The sequence below is a fragment of the Lycium ferocissimum genome, chromosome 4 (assembly GCF_029784015.1).
Source record: "Lycium ferocissimum isolate CSIRO_LF1 chromosome 4, AGI_CSIRO_Lferr_CH_V1, whole genome shotgun sequence".
NCBI lineage: Eukaryota > Viridiplantae > Streptophyta > Magnoliopsida > Solanales > Solanaceae > Lycium > Lycium ferocissimum.
Window position 1 is genome coordinate 60,189,128 of NC_081345.1, and position 10,936 is coordinate 60,200,063.

The 10,936-nt window shown below is 35.8% G+C and overlaps 1 pseudogene; it reads right to left on the reverse strand.

Annotated features, from left to right (window-relative positions):
* Positions 1-6,860: 6,860 nt before the first annotated feature.
* LOC132054902 (pectinesterase inhibitor 9-like) lies at positions 6,861-7,603 on the reverse strand (annotated as a pseudogene).
* Positions 7,604-10,936: the final 3,333 nt, after the last annotated feature.

The following is a 10,936-nucleotide window of genomic DNA, read 5'->3' on the forward strand; positions in this document are numbered from 1 at the left end:
AAATTGAAATGATGTTTAAGGTAAACATGAACATGAAATGTGTAGCTGAAAAAAGAAAAATGATGAAAAATATATATGATGTCTTAAATAATTTCTATATGAACATGTAACAGGTAACTGATACTAAAAAACAAAATGATGAACACTAATATATATCATGTCTAAGGAATTTGTCTATGAAGTGAATCTAGTAGCTTAAAAAAGAAAGGAAATGTTCAATGCTGAACTGATGTCATTTTGTTTGTTGCTTTTGCACACCATCTGTATTAGGTTTTCTTTTGATTTTTAGTTAAGCAGCTTCAGTACTACATGACGTGGATGAGTTAACTCACTTTTTTCTTTAAGATCAAGAATAAAATAGATGGACATTGAGTATTCATATAGTTGATTGACTCTTATTGGTTTGGAATTAAGCTGTTAAGTTGATGTGGAGAAATATAGTTGATTGACTCTTATTGGTTTGGAATTAAGTTGTTGAATAGTGGTTTGGAATTAAGTTGTTGAATAGTATTTTGTACTCTACTTTGAAGATTGAATAATTCATGGCTCCAAGTTTGTGGAGACAAATGAATTTTATATACATATGTGGTTACTAGTGATAATAATACTACTCCCTATATACTAACTTCTTGTGGGAACATGGGTAGTTAGTTTACTTCTAGCGTTCTTGGTGTTGTTTATTTGCTTTGCATTTTGGTATAACTATTTTGCTGAAAGCTTCAAATTATTGGTACTGTTATACCATTACTATTTACTTATTGGTACTGTTAGTCAAAATGTACTCAACTACCCAAAAAATTACAAGGCATCCATTAGCAATGATACAACTAGCCAAACTTCAAACACAAATCTGACGACCATCTATAGGCACGGGGGTACAAGTTAAATTTATTCCCCCAGTTCCTCCCTAATTTTTATAAGTTCCATTTCGAGAGATTTTGAATGCAAATCATCTGAGAAACCTGAATGGAAAAACATTTTTCCTTGTAGAATGTTGTATTCAAGATCTTCGAATAATTTTTTAACTCTTCCCAAAGATCTTTTGGCAATAAAATGTGAATTATTACCATACCAGCAAAATCAAACTTACACCTAAGGAGCACTCGTATCCCTTACAGTTGCTTGGGATTAATAAGCCTTAGTATCTAAGTACATAATGAATCTATGAGATGACAAAATTTCCTACCTCTCTTTGATGTCCTATATATATTTAATATATATATCACTCCTCTTCGTATTTGTTGAACTAGAATTTCCCCTGTACATTTTGTCCTTTGAAGATTTTTTGGTTCCTTGCAGTCCAGATGTGGTATAAGGTGGCTCCATACACAGTTGCAATGACCTCCTATTTGAACTTGCTCCACCTCCTCTTCTTTATGTGATTCAATGTCTCCTGCACCTGAATTTGTTGTATTTTCATCCCAAAGCTGATTGTGTAATTGTGTGGTTTTAAGCATATTGTACGACGTGTCTCTTTTTCTCCATTTTGGTGGAATGCAGTTGATATTTATCTATTCTTTATTTAAATTGTAGTTTTAAATTGGTTTTCATCTCTTTATAATAAGTTGTAATATCAGTTGTATCTTTGTATTTTTTATAATAAGTTTTAAATGACATGATTTATTCTCTTTTTTAGGTGTTGAAAATGAAGAAAGGGAAGAAGAAAGCAGTGAAGAACGTGACCTGTGAACAACTTGACCTTAGATGTTCTAAGTATCTTTTTGCTATCCTACATTTTGAAACTTATCCTATCTCTTGAAATGTAAAACTTAACTAAGCATTTGGGTTTGAACATTTTCCTTTTACGGGTATTTTGGATTATGAGTGTTGGATATTTTGGATTATGAATGTTGGATATTTTAGATTATGAATGTTGATGAAAAATTTCATATTGTGACTTATATAATTTGTAGTGAATTATTATTTATTATATATGTAACTATTAATTTATAACTAGGGCTGCTAATTCAATTAAGCCATTGCAATAGGTCCAAAAAAAAATGAGGACCATTGCAATAGGTCGTGAAAAGCATCGCAATAGGTAACACAAACCGTCGCGATAGTTGTTCAAATCCGTTGCAATGAACTTTTGATGATCGTTTCTAATCAAAAAGCAACTATTGCAATAGATAAAACCAGTCGCAGTAAGGATAATTCCCGTTGTGATAACATTCAAGAATCGTTGCCATAGCCCTAACAACCATCGCATAAAAATCTATGGGGACGGTTCGAAACCATTGCCATTGACATAGAATAATTGTTGCATTAGAAAGGCAGAATAACCGTTGCTATAGGGGTAATTATTGCAACGGTTATAGCTAACCGGCGCAGTAACCGTCGCTTTAGATCTATGGCCACGCTAGCAGATGAGACGCCGGGTAAACCATTGCAGTAGATATATGGCAACAGTTTTCAGATTTATGGCAACGGTTTTTCCTGTGTTGCCATAGCCCTAATTTCCAGTAGTGAACGTCGTGTTAGGATGACCCAGTGTCAATGTTTTGGAAGTTCCAACAAGTTAATATGATGATTTTGAACTTGTCCACAAATTTTTGTGAGGTTCCGAAGAGTTTCAGATGGGTTTGGGTTTTGTCGCGCTCATATTTAATGTTTTCGTCGTAGGTCTGTGGATAGAAATGGCTCCAGATTAATCAAATGACCTTTGTTTGTGTGAGTTTTGAACCATTAGATCCGTATCATAATTACGAAGCTATAGGAAAAAGAATCATCGTGTTTTGGCTCCGTATGAGGGAGTTAGGCCCTTTTTCGTTCGGGCTGTTACAGCAAGTCCGCTGGCAGCGACCTATGGTCGCTATAGTGGGACCACTGCAGTGACCAACTGGCCGCTACAGTGACCGACGGGGGTAGAAAGGCCTATTTTAATACTCCAACTCCTAACCATTACCCACAAGACCCCAAAGTTAGTTTTCAAGAGAAAAAGAGGCAAACTTCATTGCATTCATTGGTGAAATCATCTTGGAGGGTAAGTCCTCACCTTTATTTGTTCCTTTTCCTTTCTTCTTCAAGTTCGATGATTAATTGAAGGTCCATCAATAGTGGGTGAAAATCCTAGAACCCTAGAATTTGTAAACCCTTGAATAATTGGTGGATTGTCGATTTTGTTGTTCATCTAGGTGTATAAACTAGCACTTTCTATGAAGGGAATTTGATTTCTTATGGTTGAAATTGCATGTAGAGACTTAGGGTTCTAATAAAAATGGAAATTTTGTCCTAAAATCTATTTGAAAGGGTAAATTGATTAGAAACCCATGAATTGAAGGTTAATGATTGTAAAGGTAGAAGTTATGATAAATTCACCATTAATGGATGGTTTCATCCATTGAAAAGGGTAGGAGTAAGTGGGTCTTCTTCTCCAAATTTTTGTTCTTCTTTAAATACATGGTTTGTTGCTTACTTAGCATCATATTGTTAGACTTTGACCATTATGAGGCGCTTTGAAAATAGAAGACTCGTGTGGAGTAGTTCGTGGCTCCAGTTCTAGATTCCAGGTAGGTTACAGCTTACTTGAGTTAGACTTTGATTAACGAAACATATGTATTGTGTAGAATTGATGGGAGAAATCATGATTAGGTCTTCATACATGGTGTTTGGTTGGATATTAGCTAGGTTGGTATGATTTCGGATTTTGTGTGCTCGTCGCCATTACTTTATGTACTGAAATGTGAGGTGTAGTTGTATTCATACTATGGTGATTTGGGAAGGATTTCTATTAGGTTGACTATTGTTGATGGTGGCTTGTTGTCCTGTTATTGTGATTAGACTTATTACCTAAATTGTCATGTTGTAATCAGTCCTCTCTTATTGTGACACATTTTATCGGAGGAAGGAAGGATAATGAGTTTAGACTTGAATTGTGACATAAACTTAAGACAGTACGTAGATGAAAACTTGATGTATGATTTACTGTTAATGATAATATATTGAAAAGTGGAGCTTCTTGGTGATACAAGACTTAGTTGTGAGGCTTACTTGCTATATGAGGAAGTAAAGAGGGACATAGACTCTTATGATGGTTGAGATGGTTTGTATGATTCATTTCATGGCTGAGTTGATCCAAGTCTTGATATGACTTGTGGCTTTGTGACTTGTACCTTCAGTGTTGCTTTATTGGATTGCATTGATTTACCATGTTTACACTCATTTATGCATTCATACACTCATACATGATGGAAATGGTTCGGAAACGATTCATGAAGACCTGTGGCATGATGCCCTGTGTTTGACATTGATATTGCTAATTGTTCATAGTCCATACATACTAATGAACTGGAATACGTTGAGCTATACATTGTGATGTGAAATTAGTGAAGAAGTTAAAATAATCTTCTTGTTGAATTTGTGATACTATTGATACATGGTACTTGATGAATTGATCATTGAGAGTGATGTGACAGTGTTATTATACATATGAAAAGGCACATTTGACCGGGGGTGAGGATGTGGCCTAGTTGTGATCTCGTGGTTTGAGGTTTGTTCTAGAAACGGGTGGTATATGATGTGGATCCGCATCCGAGGTTCTTTTCGGAGTGGAGGATTTATGGCTCGGGTCCGATGAGTATCTGAAACGAGTGGTACATAGACACCATGGGTCCCTTGCAGGTCATTACTACTGAGCAATGACACAGTTAGCATGTTTGTATAGTTCGAGTGATTGGCCAGTGCATGGCATTACACGTCATCATATTTTGCATTGCATATCATTATATTTTATTCTGCATTATTATATGCTCGTTTGTTTCTGATTTGGGTATGGATGTTGAATGCCTATTGTGATATAAATATGACCATTGATGAGTTAAAGTGTGGATTAGTGACTCTACTCAGGGAAGGAACTTGGACTTGTGATTATCAGGTGAGATTATTGAAACTTGAAAGACTTGTGGTTTAGAAGCTTCATCTTAGGCTGTGACTCCGTTATGGGATATTCTGTGACTTGGATTTGAGTGGTAAGTGCCTATCTATTTATCTTGTTGATTTTATACTTATATGCGTGAACTAATCTTAGTCGGCCTATGATGCTTACCGGTACAGAGTGCTTGTACTGATACTACCTTGTTGCACCCTTTTTGAGTGCAAATTGTGTTCCAAAGATTTCATCCAAACTACATCTCTAGCTTGAAGCTAGTTTGCTCGATCGGATACGAGGGTGAGCTTATCCGTACCATGCCACCTGAAGATCTCTCTTTCCGGATATCTTGCTTTTATTCGAGACATTGTTTGTTATTATATTTGAGATATACTTCATTCTTTAGACATTGTTGGTTAGAGTCCTTGTACGATGACTTTCAAATTTTAGGGGTATAATAGTTAGACTTCTGCACTTATATTATCTATTAATTATGACTTGTTTTATTTATTCATTCATTCACTTGTCTATTGACTTTTAATAAATGATTAAACAAGTTGAAATTGGCTAATGATTAATGGGTTAACGGGTAAGGGTTCACCTACTAGTGATAATAAGGTAGGTGTCCGCACAATCGGTAATTAGGGTCGTGATAGTTTGATAGGGGCTTGAGCCGATGTATTTATGGATAGAGGTTGTGGCTCTTGAGTGAGATTAGATGAAGGAGAAAGTGAAACAAAAGCTATGATTATGGTGGATGTATTTGGTGTTTGTGATTGAAGTGGGGGAATAGAATAAGTTGTGACAATGGGTTGCAGGGGAGGAATATCTAAATTGGGGTAGGCTTGGTAAGTTGTTAATGATGGAATGGTGAAGATATTATTGATTGGTAATGGTGGAATAGTGGAAACAGTTGGTGTATTTTCCATGGGTAGGGAAGCACTGGTGGAGGTCCCCCCCCCCCCCCCCGCGCCCCCAAAAAAAAAAAAAAAAAAAATTACTGACGTGTGGCTATAGCTCTTGATACCATGAAATAGTTTTTCTGTAAGTTATTGTCTCCAATTTATACATGAAAGAGGACATTGACATGAAAGGAAATAGACAACTAGAAAGGAAAACATCTATAAATGAGGAAACCTAGTAATATACATTAAGAGGGAGATATGACTCTACACCAAGTAAGGAAATAACGTTAAAAAGGAGGATTTGCATAATAGGAATATGAAATATTCCTGATAAATACTAACTATTAGGTTTCAAACTCATAATTTTAATGAATTCAAAACTTTAAACCCATTGAATTTAAATATTGGATCTTGTTTCCGTTTAGAACTATGTTCTCTTTTGTTCTCCCTTATCAATTGCAATCGTATTAAAAACAAGAACGAAGATGTTCCAATATTAAACTATTAATCAGACATGTTTAGAAGGGAGGAAAATAATTTGTATTATTGTTTGCATTTCTTTTACATTACAAAAAATTGTATTCACAGATTCAACGAAGTTACGTTATTCCCATTTTGCACCATAAAAGACCAAAAAAACAAAAAACAAAAAAAAACAAAAAAGTGAAGTAACATACGTATGTCGTGGCATACATAACACTTTAACTAGTTGGCTTAGCAAATGAATTTTACGTTAACGATTATTTCCTTTTCAATAATAAAATTACCCTGACCTCGACATTTGGAAAGAGGGAGGAACTTACAATTTTGAATTTTGAATAAGAGTTCAATTGAACCTATTATCTATTCATTATCACTTATACCAGATAAATAGGACGAAAAATCTTAGAGAATATAAATATTAAGTTTTGAATTCATATTTTAAAAAGTTCAGAACTTGAATAATAGAATTCAAATCTTAAATCCGCTCCTATTTGTAAATAAATTATATTGATGTTTTCATTTCTTTTACTTATATAAAGTGAATACAAAATTTTATATTCACATCAGTGAAGTTACATTATTCTTTTTTGCACAAAAACAAAAGTTAAAACAACGAAAGGTTAATTATATATGTTGTGACATACATAACAAAAAGAACTAAAGGAAGCCAAGATAACTAATTCTATTACAAATTTTAGGGCTTGCTTTTGCCATTACAAGCATGATGAGAAGCCTTGTGTCTAGCAAGTCCATTAAACAAGGCTAGAGCATTACTTGTAACTTGTGCAACATTAAGAACCTTCGCTTTAATGATAGCCTTCACCTTACCACCCATGGCATCATAACCTGGATTATTCATCCCTTCCATGTAGGTGTATGCATCAGTTAGCACTGTACTTAGCCAAGTTTGTACATTGCTTTGATGCCATACAAATGCTCTTCCACCATCTAACCTCAAATGTTGAAGCTCTTTAACAGAGTTTGTAAGCTAGGAAACGCCATCTGAGATTTGATCTAAACAATCTTTCGCTTCTTGATTATTCTTCTTCTTACCCTTGATTTGATCGAGTTCTTCGCATACCTTCACAATGTAGAATTTCGTATATATAGCCTTAACTAAACTTACCTTCCAAGCAACTTGAGCTATTTCTTGAGGATCTTCTGAACTAGCATTTACTAGATTGGACAGAGATTTCACACAAAGTTGTGGATAACGAGTGCGTTTGCACTGTGACTCTACGAAAGTCATATTACGAGCATGCAAACGACTAGTACTACTCCCCACTGCACCCTTCACGGAGAATATCGATAAGACAAGAATTAGAAGGCAAATGCTGTTTCTCTCCATTGGTGTACGTATATAGTTGATGTGTTTTCTGTGATTGAATTAATACAAAACCAAACCAAATATTGTCGGAACTGTTTGAATAAAACAGAGGGAAATACAAGGAAGAAAACGAGGTGTTGAACAGAGAATTAATGGCTCGAAAATGTTTACTATGATATGTAAAGAGGGCATATAGGGTTTATATATAGGAGGTTTTTTCAATGCAAGCATGAGAGTTTGACTTTTTGTATTTTACGTGTGCCATATGCACAGATCAATGAGACGTGAGTGTTCATTAATATTTACACGTGCAAGTAGCTTCCATGAAGCAGAGTGGCAGTGATCACTAGTCAGTCAAGTTAGGGTTCCACCTTAAAAAGAAAATCTAAATTCTTGATGCAGCAATTTTATTATTAAGCAACCTTTATTCAGATGTTGGCTCTTCACTCAACCCTTTCAAAACTAATTTGGGAATAAATATAATCTTTAGGCAATATATACTTCTTGATCTTATTTGATCACATGAAGTGATTTCAATACGTATATATTCTTGGACCAATAAGCCACGGTTGAGGAGGATTGAACATCATTAAGGTTGATCTCATAGGGACGTAATCTTTATGTTATTAATTCGTAGGATATCAATTACCTCCTCCGTCCCAATTTATGTGTGGTGTTTAACTAGGCACAAGTTTAAGAAATTAAGAAGGTGTAACGATTCCCACGTTGGAATCATCATAAAAGGAGAAAAAGTAAGAAAACAGAGAAAGAGAAAGAAGAAATAAAATATAAAGTTCAGATTTTCATTCACGATAGCCTTACAATACTGGGTTTACAAAATATATAAACCAAACCTTACAGGGGTACTAATGAAAATAGATTATAAAGTGAGGCTAAACTGTAGTAGTAAAAACTAAGGAGGGTCAAACTATAAATAATAAACTTAACCTATATCTCCATTTGTTACAATCCATCCCCCTTATAACAACCTTGTCCTCAAGGTTGGGATATGATTTGGAAACAGAGGAGTCCACCCCATTAATCAAAAGTCCAATGATGCTTCTACTTATTTGCTGATGCCTCGATCTTCAAACTGCTGGAAGCCAACAAAAAATAATAATGCCCAACTATTTGAGCTGGCATCCAAGTCCAAATAGTCAAGGCTAAGAGAAGCCATTGAATGCAACATAGCTGCCCCTCCAAATCAAGAATTTTCAATGCTGTGTTCCTTTGCACTTGCTGCCATCCTATTTTATAACTAGGAGAAACCACCACATCTGCAGGTGATACTTTGTCCCAATTAACATCAAAATATGACGCTCCCTTCCAACCATAACCGCAACGAGTGAAGAAATTTTGATTATGATTCTGAAAGCCTTTAGATGACTTCACACAAAAGCTCCATAAGGAACTTATGAACTCTGCATTTACAAAGTGAGCTGGTGGCACTTCCTTACCAGATTCTCTCTCTTTGTAAATACTCCAAAAAACATCTAATTGCATAATTCCTGAAGCAATATTTCTAATAGGAAAAAGGCTGCTTTGAACACCATTGGCATGCTGAATGGTATAATAACTTGCCCTTCCATAGCTAGTCATATCATGCTTGAGACTTGAGGGTTGCTTATCTGCTACTAGACCATTGAGAAAGGAATTAACCTTAGCATTGCCCCTTGCACCGCCAGTTTCTAATGCAGATTTTGCAATCGGTACACCAGAAGACAAAGTACCAGCAATACCACCAAAAACAGTCTCCACTCCAAAGAAAACCCCAACTATGAGGGGCATAAGCACGACAAAAGCACCTGGAGAAATTATATGCTCGTTAGATGCATTAATTGAGATCTTACCAAGAGTAGCATAATCAAGATTGACATGGGACTTTATGAGACCAGGAATGATATTAAACTGTTGACGAACTTCCTCAGCTATCTTCATATTTCCACAACCGAGACATAGCATTCCAAAATGTTTCACAGGAAAATAAAAATAATATGGATAATTAGAAACAACCCCAACTACTGGAGAAGAGTTGTTAGTCAACAAAATTCCAATATTAACTGAAATGTGTTGCCCCTCCCGGTACTTCTTCCTCTGCTTGAATTGTTCCATGGTAGCTGATACCATGGGAAGTTTCTCCCTGTCGTTAACTAGGCCATAATATGAAATTTTAAGCATGAAATCCCAAGAACTTGGTAGCTTTGTTCCAGCCTCAATGATAAAAACCTGTAGTTGATCCTTGATTACTCCGCTATCATCGATCTTTAAGAAGGATGAAAGCTCCACGTGGGGTAAATCAACTGCTGTGTCGCCACTTCTCAGGCTCAATTTCAAGATCCTTATGTCCTCCTTATAATCCCTCTTAGATTGATTTTTCATGCCTCGCGCCTCCATTATCACATAACGTTCCTCCTCATTTCTCCTGCTTGATTGAAGCACATATAACCCAGCTTCCTTCTCAGAAATTTCAGCACCTAGAAGTAGCATAGCAACTTCTAAAGGTGGCAGAGAACCTATACAACTATCATTATCACCTTCGGACGCCATCTTTTCACCTTTTCCCAACCAATATCCAGAATTTAGAAGATAAAACATCAATTTCCTCATACCTGAAAGTTTAGAAATGATGTTCTAATTGTTTATGGAAAGAAGAATCCAGCGAAAGAATGTCGAGACAAGCCCTATATCGACCTCATCCAGCATCAATGCACACACGGTTACATTTCGAGCACAACTAGTACTTCTACTCCAGCTAACACTAGGATCATCAAGGACTAAAACATCATAAAGAGGTAACTGCTTGAACAAGATCAATGCAGCCCCGCATATAATATTTCTCATGGGCATTTCAAGAACATCTAGAACATAGGAGGATTTAGTTGATTCTCTCGCAACTAAATGGTTTGTGGGGTTTCCGCATGCAATGACTGAAGGTTCCCCATGACCTCCCGCAGACAAGTAAGTGACATTTTTCTCTTCATAAAAATCCAAGCATTTATGCCAAAGTTATGATGAAGCCATTTGCTATCTTGATCAATACCATGAGTTGACTTTATGTTCCTCAATTCTTCAAAATAGTCTATCACTCTTCGAGCTCTAGCTTTAGGAAAATCATCAATTAAAACCTTATTTGGAAACTAGCCATCGAGATGAGTGCAACCTTTGAGGTATAGCAGATAATGGACAATTTCTTTCCGTTAATCTTATGCCTCCTCAACTCCCTTAATTTTAGCCAACCCTTTGTTGTTTTGCACAATAAGCTGCAATTCTGCACCTAGACCAAGTTCACTGATGAGTGCCTCATATTGATTCAGTTTCAACACTGCCATAAGCTCATCTATAGAGGCAGAACTA